The sequence below is a fragment of the Mixophyes fleayi genome, chromosome 5 (assembly GCF_038048845.1).
Source record: "Mixophyes fleayi isolate aMixFle1 chromosome 5, aMixFle1.hap1, whole genome shotgun sequence".
NCBI lineage: Eukaryota > Metazoa > Chordata > Amphibia > Anura > Limnodynastidae > Mixophyes > Mixophyes fleayi.
Genome location: NC_134406.1, coordinates 121,197,831 through 121,210,352, shown reverse-complemented (window position 1 = coordinate 121,210,352; position 12,522 = coordinate 121,197,831). Strand labels below are relative to the sequence as shown.

At 38.9% G+C, this 12,522-nt stretch overlaps 1 protein-coding gene across 24 annotated transcripts in view; it reads left to right on the top strand.

Annotated features, from left to right (window-relative positions):
• LOC142158631 (poly(rC)-binding protein 3-like) overlaps nt 1–12,522 on the top strand; it is a 1,531,228-nt gene that overhangs the window by 1,125,477 nt on the left and 393,229 nt on the right. For 18 of the 24 annotated variants that reach the window (XR_012692823.1, XR_012692822.1, XM_075212788.1 and 15 more), the window contains one exon: nt 11,378–11,455. The exons of the other annotated variants lie outside the window; for them this stretch is intronic. The gene's annotated coding sequence lies outside the window, so the exon portion shown is untranslated. The remainder of the gene's footprint in view (nt 1–11,377; nt 11,456–12,522) is intronic. 24 annotated transcript variants of the gene reach the window in all.

The following is a 12,522-nucleotide window of genomic DNA, read 5'->3' as shown; positions in this document are numbered from 1 at the left end:
TTGGAGCGTCAGCTCACTAGACAAGTAGAATAGCAGGTTCTTGGTTGGAGCCTGGGACAAAGCGGAGCGCTAGAGAGAGGTAAGTTTGCCGGGGGTCGGGTGAGCTGCCCGATACCCCGGCGAGTGACATATGTATTTTAAATGTACAATGTTTAAATGTAAAAATTAATGTGTATAGGTGCGGTAGCACCAGTAGCTAGCCGGTGTGTGGCAAGAGTTAACCCCCGGCGCTAGGTTCCGGGAGTGTATCTATGTATAGCTTTAATGTGTATGATGTAAAAATGTGTAAATATGCAAGTGTATATGTATATGTATAATAAATAAAAAAGTACTTACTGTCCCTGATGGTTGAGCGGGGGGCTCTAAAGGCAGCCCTGGATCCTTCACCCCCCAGCAGCCAGTTTCAGTGGCTGCCGGAGGGACTTCCACACCAGCCTCCCGGAATCAAATAGATCCAAGGAGGCTAAGCCTCATAGTGGAGTTCAAAGAGCTTCATCTAGCGACAGGTAGGGACCTGGTCTCTTTCCCTCTGGTAGCAGGGTTCCTGGAGGTAGTTTTCGGCAGGAGATTTAAAAGATAGGCTGAACCCCACTCTCCCTGGCAGCTCATGGAAAGGGGGGAGTTACACTCCGCCCTGCCACTAGCTTCTATTTAAAAAAGGTGTTAACCTCTCTGGGCTGATTCATGTGCAGTCCAGATTGGTTAAAGGGACCGGAGGACAGATTAACTCCTGCCAAGCTAGTCTCCAAAAGCTGTATAAAAAATAGAGATGGTCACTGACCCCTGTGTTTTGGTTTTGTATTCGGTTTTGGATCTGGATTACCGTCGTGTTTTGGTTTTGGTTTTGGTTTTGCACAACCGCCCTTGCGTGTTTTGGTTGTGTTTGGTTTTGTTTTGAAATTTGTTAAAAAAATTACATTTATTGGGGCTAAAATAACATAATTTAGGTATTATTTTGTAGCTACATTATTATTAACCTCAGTAACACTAATTTCCAGTCATTTTTTATTAAATTTTGACCACCTCCTATGTCACAATATGATTTTCATACACTTGAAAAGAAAAATTGCTGCAGTTCTTGCCAGTGATAACAAAAAGGCCATTGTCATGCCTGGGCATAAGACCAAAAATCCACCTCTTAAGTGTGGAATTATTTTTACACAAATCCTGGCAAGAGTTGTCTATTCATTTGTAGTGTTTTTAAAGCCACACTCAGTAGAGGTAGGGACCTTACCCATCTGGGATCCTCATGCATGTTTCGTCATTTTTCAGCGAGTTCTTGGAAAACTGTTGGGAAAATCAGAAACGTCTGTTAAAAAAAATAACAACAAGCAGTCCAGCATAATCAACCTCCCTTCTCTCATCTACATCCCAGCACCTGCAATCTTCCCCCCCCCCCCCCAACACCTTCATAATCAATATCCCCTGAACCAACAATTGGCAGTTAAACAATCCTCTGCAAGAGGAAGCAAGAATGAAACCCAGTCACAAAGCTGATCACAGACGCCCTGGGTACTATGCTAGTGTTAGATCTGCGTCCAATGTCCACTATTAATACAGTTGGTTTTAGACATTTAATTGAGGTGTTCTGTCCCTGTTAGCAAATGTCATCACTATACCATTTTACTAGAAAAGCTAATTCTCTCCTGTATCGGAAAATTCCTAAAAATTTAATTATTGGGCGACAAAATGGCATTCTACCCACTATACACTTAACCACAGATATGTGTACAAGCGGAACTGGGCAAACTAAAGATTATATGACTGTGAAAGCACACTAGGTAGGTCATTCGCCTTCCCCAGCATGGACAGCAGCAGCATGTAATCAGATATGTCACATTTTGGAGAAGTAGGCTACTCTGTGTATCAGCGGCTTCACTAAGAGGCAAACAGCTGACAAACTGTTCCAAAAACTAAGGGATGTCATTGAAAGATGGCTAATCCTGCTTGGACTCTCCTGAGGATATGTCATTTCTGATTACGACCCCAATATTGGTCAAGCATTACAGCGGGGTTGAATTCCATCACATTTCCTGTTTTGCACACTATCAACTTGGTGTTACAGAACTTTTTAAAAATGACATGCAGGAGATGCTGTTTGTGTCCAGAAACATTTATGGTCAATATCTGGTTTCTGCAACAGCATGTAGGAGAATGCAGCAGCTGCAAGAAGACTAGCATTTGAGGGGAATATACTTTAGTCCAGCGAAGTAGTTACCTGTGAAGAAAGTGCAGACACGGTTAGCTTTGAGTCAAGTGATTGCCTTAATAATACATATTGAAAAGGTGCTACACAAAATTATAGTGTGCAATAAAACAAAGTAAATGTGCTAACTATATTTTAATTGTAGATTAAATACTTAATTTTCTTTGCAAGGATCCCAGACTTATTAACATCTTGTTTGGACGTCTTCTCCTTCAGTTTCTCTGGCAACTGCTTGTTGTAAAAGAAATTGCTTTCCCAAGACACCCAGTGGTGATGCAGATGAGTCCGCTCAACATTTTGATATTTGCTGTGCTGTAAAAGAATTGCCCAAAAATCATGACAGCTCTGCCCTAAAATCAACTAGTCATTCCCTTTGGAAGGCCATTATCGGCAATTACATCATACTACACAGACTTCTATGATGGTGGGATGAATTAGTATTGTTTGAGGAAGATTATCACTAAACCCTGCCACCTCTCCTGTTTCGCAGTGAGCTATGGTACAATAAAATGTAACTGCAGATTTAGACCAAGACTGTCAGCCCTATTATTTCTATTTCAGCAATTACAATTAGCAATGGAGCAATGGAGCTCTTCTCTTTGGGTGTTACCTATATAACGCAGCACAATTTGCCTACAAATTCTACAGGCAAGCCTGCTTGTATTCCTCTTCATCAATGACTCTTAGCAATTGAGCACTCGTCTTTGGGTGTATATTACACCCAAACATTATTAGTGAAAATTAGGAAAAATACAGTTTAATCCCTGCTAGGGATGCACCATCCTTTGCATGTTAATAGAAGGATTGGTTGGAGTTATGGTCAAGGTCACACATTTTTTGGACAAATCCTTCAAACCAGCCCAGATGTCAAACTGTTGTGGTCTGCCACCTGCGTCATTCCTGCTTGTGTTTGGAAAGTGCATATTGGTGCCAGAACCTCACGTGCCAGAACTCCTCCCACTGGTGCCACACTGCTGCAGGACACAATCAACCGCATCCTTATCATCGGATACCCAAATCTCCCCCACATCCTCTTCTAAAGACAAAGTGTCATCCTCACTTGGTGTATCACCGGCTACACTCGGGCTGTTCAGGCACACATCAGCAGAACTGCTGAAAGGGCCTTTCTTTATGGGTACACTATTATTATCATTTATTATTATACATTAACAGAATGCTCACGATTAGACATCCCACTGTTGGATGGACTCTCCACAGGGATTGGTGTCATTTCTGATTCAGAGCAAACATTATCCTTTAATGCCTTACTGTTATCTTGCGGCTCGGCTTTGACGCGTAACAGTAGTTGTGCACCACTTATAGGCTCAGTAACATTTTTGGATCTGCCACTAATAGCCAAAGGTGAAGGCCTCATTCACTGTTTGCCACTGCGTGTGTAGAATGGCATTTTGGCAAAAAAAATTTTATCGGCACTTAGCTTTTGCTCAGTAACACTTCTTTTTCGCTTCAACACAGTAAATTTGTTTTGGATTTTTGTTTTTTGGACTGATTTCGAAACACTGTGTAGTTTGACATCGCCTTGCCCAGATGACGTACTGGGAACACTAACATCAGGACTGGTGACAGAACCTGGTTGCTCATTCTGATCATATGTGGACTGCTTTAAATCCATTCTGAGCGCAAAGCACTTGTAGTGGTAAAAATGATTTATTAAGATACTGCTGACAAATATGACTTTTGACAGCCAGAAATATGTATGCACAATTATGAGGGACACCCCAAAAGCACTGGGGAGTGCTAAAAATTATTTGGTAGATACTACTGACAGATAGTAATTTTGACAGCCAGAAATATTTATGCACAATTAGGGGGGACACCCCAAAAGCACTGGGGAGTGCTAAAAATTAGTTGGTAGATACTGCTGACAGATAGTAATTTTGACAGCCAGAAATATTTATGCACAATTAGGGGGGACACCCCAAAAGCACTGGGGAGTGCTAAAAATTAGTTGGTAGATACTGCTGACAGATAGTAATTTTGACAACCAGAAATATTTATGCACAATTAGGGGGGACACCCCAAAAGCACTGGGGAGTGCTAAAAATTAGTTGGTAGATACTGCTGACAGATAGTAATTTTGACAACCAGAAATATTTATGCACAATTAGGGGGGACACCGCAAAAGCACTGGGGAGTGCCAAATATTGAAAAGAAAAAAAACCTCTATCCTCCTCTCCTCTCTAGCGATTTTTGTTACAACAATTGGAATAAAAATATTGTATTCTCTGTCCCTGCTCTAGTCAGCCTGTGACTACACCCTGCTCTCTCCCTCTGTAAAATGGCGATGGATTGCTGTGGAGGCGTGTATTTATAATCTTGAAGTATCGAGAGAACCGAGCCCCGAGATCCGACGACGTCACAATGACGTTCGGCCTCGATTTGGATTCGGAGCGGGCAGGAGAGTACACTCGGATACCCAAAGTTCGGGTGGGTTCGGTTCTCGTGGAACCCGACCCGCCCATCTCTAAAAAAAAAAGCACTGGTTTGCATTGAAATGTATTATTGTGCCATCTAATCTACTGATTACTGGTACCTTGAACCAGTGTGAACTGTCCTTATTAGGACACTTGAGCTAATAAACACTAAGTAGTATTTTCTTGAGTACTAAGTACTCTAAATACCCAAGCATGCTCTAAATTTGCTGTTTATACAGAACAATAAGCTGCATGGCTTTATGAGATGTCGGGAGGGTTGACTGAAAAGCTCTTGAAGCATTACGTGATACTGTACTGGGTTATCTTACATTCTCTAGTGAACAAGATTGCCTTCCACTTGATGAATCCCCTTGAATCATTTGGCAGTTCATTTTCTTATTGTTGTTTTGTTCCTAATGATGTTTTTCAGTGCTAGATCTTCAGAATGTCAATAAATTGTTATAATAAAATTAATAGAATTGAAAGAAAATCACGAAAAAATAAAAATGATGGCAAAAATACAAACATTTGATTAACCTATATAGTTGCTTGCATAAAATGTCATAAGTATTGTCTTTGGCGCATGAATTGTAGCCTTGTCTTGATTCATGTTGTGGTAAAAGCTTGTAGATGACAGTTACATCATCCAAGTGGCATATGAGGTTACACAATTTAGGCAATGCTGTCCATTGTGCTTTAAAAGGATGTCAAATGTATATAACTACTCAATTGAGCCAACTTGTGATGATGATATGCTGCAGGCCAATCAGTCAAACTGAATCCACAAATCATTCATGTGGACATACAAGTCCTCATTAAAAGTTAGGAGCAAATTCAGATATACGGTCCGAATTTGCACCTAAGCAAACCATGTTGTGATGCTGTGATGTGCTGTGGGTGCAAATGCTATTCCTTTGTAAGGAAAATACTGCCTGCTTTTGCTTGCAGCACTTAAATGCTGGGCAGAAAATTTAAGTTAGCTCCCCTGGCAGCACAAAATTGCAAATTTCTAGCTGGATTTACTCCTAACTTGAAATGAGGCCCACAATGTTTACATACAGATTTAGAACTACACTACATTCAATTGGTTCCAGTTTTGATGAGTTTGGTAGATGAAAATGTTTACAGCAAAAAAAAAAAATAGACAGTAGAGATTGAATGCAGTTTGAAAAGTTTATATATATTTTTAGCTCATCATGCAGTGATTTCCCCCATAAATTTTTATGTGACTTTTAAAAGAAGCAAAAAGTTTGACTGTCCCAGGAAATGTGGGAGCAATATCTAGTGCTTGGGAAAATATATACTGCAAGGTTTCACAGTACTTTGCCGTATGTAGTGATTTGAAGCATTATTATGTAAAAGCTCTATCCCACATTATGGTTCACATATTGAGTCACAGTGCTCTTAATTTGAAAGAAATACACTAAAGCAGGAATACACTATACAGAATCGCTTGAACAAAGCAGATGACCGGAATATCCATTAGTGATACTATATCTAATTAGTATTACTAATGGAATGGTTTAGCCAGAAGGTCCTCCAAAGTAGATCTGATCTAGATCATTAATTCTTGTCAATACTGAATTCTCAGTTATAAAAGTACAGACAGCCCAGCTATTAACCTACTAGACAGACTTGGGCTGATAAATCTGTACAGCATTTAGAGACATTAAATTGCGTTCATGTATCTATTTTCCCTCCTCTACTGAACACTTACAGTGAAAGCATGCACTTTAATTATTTTATATAACAGGATTTGGCAGAAGATTTGTAGTCAGGTATTTTCTCTGCTAACACCATTTAATCAATATACAGTGGATATAAAAAGTCTAAATACCCTTACTGAAATTGCAGGTCTTTGTGTATAAACAATATGTATAATATTCATTTTTTCAGTAGGTTTTTACTTTGATTTTTTGTGTTAAATTATGAAATCATGAGAGATATGGATACTAGATATGTATTTCCATGTATTGCTGATCAGCCTCATATTTAATTTGTACCAAGGCTTCAAGGCAAGCATGTTTTATACACAGCCTGAAATTAAGATACATTATATCCAACCTTTTTCCACCTTTAATATGACCTTGCAACCAACAAAATTCAAGGTAAAAGACATTTTCACTTGAGGACATTAGTATTTGGAAAAAGAACTGAAAATAAAAAACCTACAATACAATGATTGCACAAGTGTGCACGCACAAGAAGCCTGTCTGGTTTGTGACGTCCTATTATATCTCAACAACAAAAGTGGAAATGTTTGATGTATCCACAGTTTTTTCATGCATTAACAAAATTATAATATATTTATCATGCAAGATATATGTAAAGTTTTGTAATTTCTGTTAGATTTAATCAAAAGCACGAATCATGAATGAGTGGCAAACTTAAAACCCTATAATTTGTCAGGCTTATTTCAACGTTAATAATAGATCCTTTATAATTTGTTTTTATTAATATAAAAACACCATCTGATTATCTTTTGGGAGACAATGATAGTTATTGATGGAAGAATGTTGTGCATTGCAGAATACTTATATTCTAAATATTTAAGGCGGTATAGAATATGAATGTTTACAATAGTTAATCCTAGTGTGTCTCTTCATACATGTTGGTCTATACGCACTCATAATGCTATTATTATTCATAAAGGAGCCACTCTCTCTGCTGTCTCCCAGAGTTATAATAAGCTTCTATTTTAATGATTTAGAAGGTGTAGTCTCCAAACAACATCTTGTGTAGACTGATATGTAGACTGGGCTTTATACATCCCAATATAATAAGTGAGCCTAGGTTTGTGGCGAGATCGCACAGGCCAGGGCCTATGGTGACAAAATTGCAGGGGTGACAGGCTGTCTACAAAATTCACAGGGGAGGGGGAAGGGTTTATAGATCAATATCCTTTTCAATGTCTTTTTGACATTGAAAATCAATGCCGTTGCTGTGAAGGTAAGTGTATATTTTCATTATGACTTTATTTTACTATTCATTTCTGAAGGAATAGTGGTTGTCGGTATCCCAGGCACCAGAATACCAGTTACCATCGATATATACTCCCCTTTTATAAATGGTCACTAATGTTAGGCTGGGTACACACTACAGAAATATTCTCCCGGTGTGTATAACGATTTTTCCAATGACTGATAAAAAGACAGCTAAAAGGATCATGACTCTGTGAACTCTATGGAGACCCTGATCGTGAGTACATACACATTGCAGAATTCATTGTGCTTTGGAACGATAACTGTTCATTGTTCCAGTGTACACACTACTGTGATATCGGGCCAATCAGTTGTTTATCGTCTGATTGGCCCGATAAACTGCTGAAAACACTGTAGTGTGTACCTAATGTAACACATAATAAGAACAAGTCCTAAGATTTGCAGTCAGCGCACTAAATAGAGTAAATAGAGTGGCACTTTGTAGTTTGGCAGACCTAAAGTAGTTACATTGTCAAGGACAACAATTCCTGGCCAAAAATTTCAGAACCTTGAACTGTAGGGACAGTTGAAGACTATGATATACATTACATGTACTTTATGTGCCTGTGTAAAACGTGTACTCACTTGCAATATTTGGTATTGATTAGTGGAGGCAATTTTATTTTCACTTCTTGATGCAAGAGTCTCTTTTGTTAACTCTGGAAAGCTAACTTTTATTAAGACGGTCTGTTTCCAGTATGGTAGCTCGCACTAAATATATTCTGCTTGTGAACTTCAAACCTCAAAATTCGGATATCTCTGATAAATATGCAAATTATCATGGGTGTCTAAGGAAGTTGTAAATAATAGATTTCATTATTGTAGTGAAGAAACTTTTACATGTGTAAAATGTAATCTGGAAGTAACAAGGACATACTGTATGTATAATAGTAATCCTGCTCTTCAGTTGGCAGAGCTTGTGTATAATAAATTAAAAATGTACTATCTAGCACCTCTTTTGTAGCTTCCCTCTTTAAACAGCCAGAGCATCTTAACTTTTTCACACAGCGGAAAAAAAAACTGGTGTAACCAGCTTCATTTCCTACTGAACCCACATGACTTTATAAACGGAATCACTCTGTATGTGTTAGTGCTGTATTGGGATTGTGCTAAAAATGGGAAGAAAGCTTAAGCATAAAGTGTTTTACATTTTTATATGAGCAAGCGCAGCTAAAGAGAGATTACTGACCGGAAGTCCTTGTTCTCGTTGTGTAATTTGCTCAGTGCAATAAACTGCCAGCTCAAGATTCTTTCTCAATATGTAAGTAGTAAATTGAGAAGGTTATCCACAATACATCTTTGATTTGATTTCAACAATGCTTCTTACATTCTTGCTTAAATGATACGGTCACCAAAAAAAGACACCAACATTTTGTGACGTAGCGAATTGTTGCAGACTTAACATGTTGGTACATATTGTCAAAATATTTTTTAAAAACGCAGTGTAAATATACTATATTTAAATAGATTTCAATGTAATTCACAAGAAAAATAATCAAAGTTTTAAATAATCTTAAGGATTGATTTATCATATAAAGCAAAAATGTAGAGCTTTTTGGTCTACAAAGCAGTTACTGGATTTTGCTTTAATCCAGTAACTATTAAAATAGTAATATACCTATTAAAAGATGCATAATTGAAAATCGAAGCTAAGATTATTGGGATCTACCAATGTTGGTTGCTTACTGGTTATTCATTACACTTACACTAATGAGAGGGACAATTTTTTTTATGTCTTTTCTGTTCTGGACTTTGTTTTAGCTTTCATTTTTATGTTGTCACGAACGGAAGATGAAGATAGTGATATGGGGCTGTGATGAGTAACCCACACAAGGTGCTTGGGCTATATTGCATTATTTTTTCACATAATACACATAATACTGTATTTAGCGCTTACGCAAGTAACGTAGCGCATTGCGCATGCGCTACGCTACTTGCGTAACCTGTAATACAGTAAATACAGGTTACGCAAGTAGCATAGCGCATGCGCAATGCGCTACATTACTTGCGTAAGCGCTAAATACAGTATTATGTGATTTCCCCACTAGCGTGGGAAAATACCATAATACAGTAGTTAGCTCTTACGCAAACAGCGTAAGAGCATTGCGAAACGGACCTCCTACTAGGTAGGAGGTGTTTGCGGCGGCTCCGTTTTTTTTTATTTTTTATCTTCAAGCAACACTAAAGAGTCGGGATGTACAAATATGTGCCCCTTCTGGGCGAAGAGTTCCTGTTGGCAAAGATTCCCTTATGGAGGTACAAATGGCTGGGACTGGGGCAAGCCGGCAAGATGGATTTACAAATAATAAGTGACATTGGAGCAAGAAAGAAGGCATCATTGGTAAGTATTTGTTTTTTTTTATTTTTAATAAATACTTGTGGTTTAAAAGAGGGTGGTTAGTGTCTTTATTGTGGGTTTTATTATTTTTAATAAATGTATGTGGTTTATAAGAGGGTGTTGTGGCTTTGTAAACTTTTTTCTTTGTGGAACTACAGGGCCCAGCAAGCCAGGGATGTCAGGGCATGTTGGCACTTGTGGTTCTCCAAGTGCCAACATGCCCTGGCTGCCGTGGGTATGCTGGTGCTTGTAGTTATACAAGCACCAGCATGGCCACACTGTTTTTGGCAACCTGGCTGGCTGGGACTTGTAGTTCCACAAAACAAAATGGCGCCCGCAAAAAAAAATTCATACTATTTCGCCGTATTACCCCTACTACCCACAGCCCAGGGGTAGTAGGAAGAGCCCTAGTGCTATCAGCACTGGGCTGGTTCTTTCTAGGGGAAGGGCCCGCTCGTTTTTTTTGGCGGACCCCACTCCCTAGGGAATCCAGCCCAGCGCTGAACAGTCTAGGGTTGGTTAGCCATTATGGCAGGGGGACCCCTGCCGCGTGTCCCCCTGCTATAGTGCCGCCAACCCTGGCTGGTTTGCCTAGTGCTGGTAAAGTGAATATCGGGGGACCCCACGCAAAATTTTCCCCCGATTTTCACGGAACCAGCACTAGTCAGGCAGCACTAGGGTTAAGCATGAATAGTGGGGGGACCTCACGCTTTTTTTTTTTCAACTTTTATCTGTTTTTTACCATTTTAACACTGCCAGGGCAGTATAACAGTGATGTGTTTCTACAACACACTGCTATCAAGCAGCGTGTTGTATCTGGCGTGTTTTGAAGCGAACTCTCCTGAGTTTACTAACTCGCAGCTTCATACATTTGAGAGCTGTATAGCTGCAGTGGCAAACAGTCGGGAATTTGATCACTGGCCATTTTGCAAACAGCGATTTTGACAGAAGCACAACTCTGGCGATTTTGCATGAAATCTCAGCTTCATACATCGGCTAGTTTCAACTCTCCTGAGAAAATCGCTGGAGTTGCAAACTCGCAGCTTGATACATTTACCCCCAGATCCTTGTTGAATATGGACATGCTTATGCCCGATATACATGCGTCTATTTTTTTTTTAAAAAAAGCACAATACGTTCGTTTTGAGTGTCTTATTGAAACAGGTCCGAATTGTCTGCTTTTCCAGCAGATCCATCATTTTTTATCATTGTGTTTAACCCATTGGAAAAAGTTAGGTGTGGTATCAGAACAGGCAACAAGTTATTTGTGGTTATGTTAAAAAAATCACTCTTATGTTTTATTATTACACTACATACAATATTATTAAAACTGGTGCATCATTTCAAACAACATTACCTACATATTGTATATAGGGGGGAAAAAAATCAACCTTTTTTGTATTATCTCTATTTACAGGGGAAAGCACTTTGTTTTTTCACAATTGGAGTGTCCTGTCCCTGTGGAAGTGAAAAGCAGGATTACAGAAGCACACTGGTATGAATCATATTTAAACAACTTCTGTTAAATGTGCAAATTATTTAGTCTTTAAAATGAGCTATCATTTCCAATTTTAGCTAAATATGTCACAAAACAAACTGTGAAAAAACTGTGTCAAAGCATTATTTGAAGAATGAAGTGAGAACTGTTTCCTACTGCAAGCACTAAGCCATGTTGTGATTTCAACATCAGTAATATAGCTATTGACTCCAATCACATTAGTTTCCAGTTTCCATCACAAAGTCTGTGTTAGTCTGCTGTGTTTCAACATAACCAAACAATATTACAACCAGCAGAGCATAACAGATTTGATTAGGGACATTTCTGCAACCTAGGTCCTGCTACTCGAGATTAATCAAACAATGAAACATTAAATTTAAAGCAGATAATTTCTTGTTGAAAATAATTTTGTTGCTGCACACTACATGTATCACTTGTGATACAGCAGAGCGTGTTTAAAAAAAATGTCATTATGTAATTTATTTTTGAGAGCGTAATATTCTTGTGTGATTGATTTTGCTTAATTAATATAATTAAAGCACATTCACATATAGTTTTGCTCATGCTCAGTCTCAGTTGAAGATGGGTTCATTTTTGTGCTAACTTAAATGTTTTATGACTAAGGACTATGGGGCATATTTATGAAAGCACGGTAGTGCACTATCGTGCACTTACCGTGAAATTAAGATCACACAGTGTCCTCCGGATATTTATGAAAGGTGCATCGCAGCAGATATCATGGATATCTGCTGCTTTGCACTCCTCTTCATTTTTGGGAGCAGTCACCATTCTACAGTATGGTGACTGCTCCCAGCTCAAATCTAACAAGTTCCGAAAAAACAGCTGAAGCTGGCGTACATTAACATAATTGAAGAAATCCAATGCTGTCAGCTCTGCTCCGAAGAGCAGAGCTGGACAGCGCATGTGTGAAGGGATCACATGATCCCTCCCTGTCACTCAGCTCTCTCTCTCTGCAACGATAGTTGCAGAGACAGAACGGGGATCTTTGTGCGCATGTGCAGTTCTTGGAACTGCACATGCACAATTGAAGAATGAAGAGAACG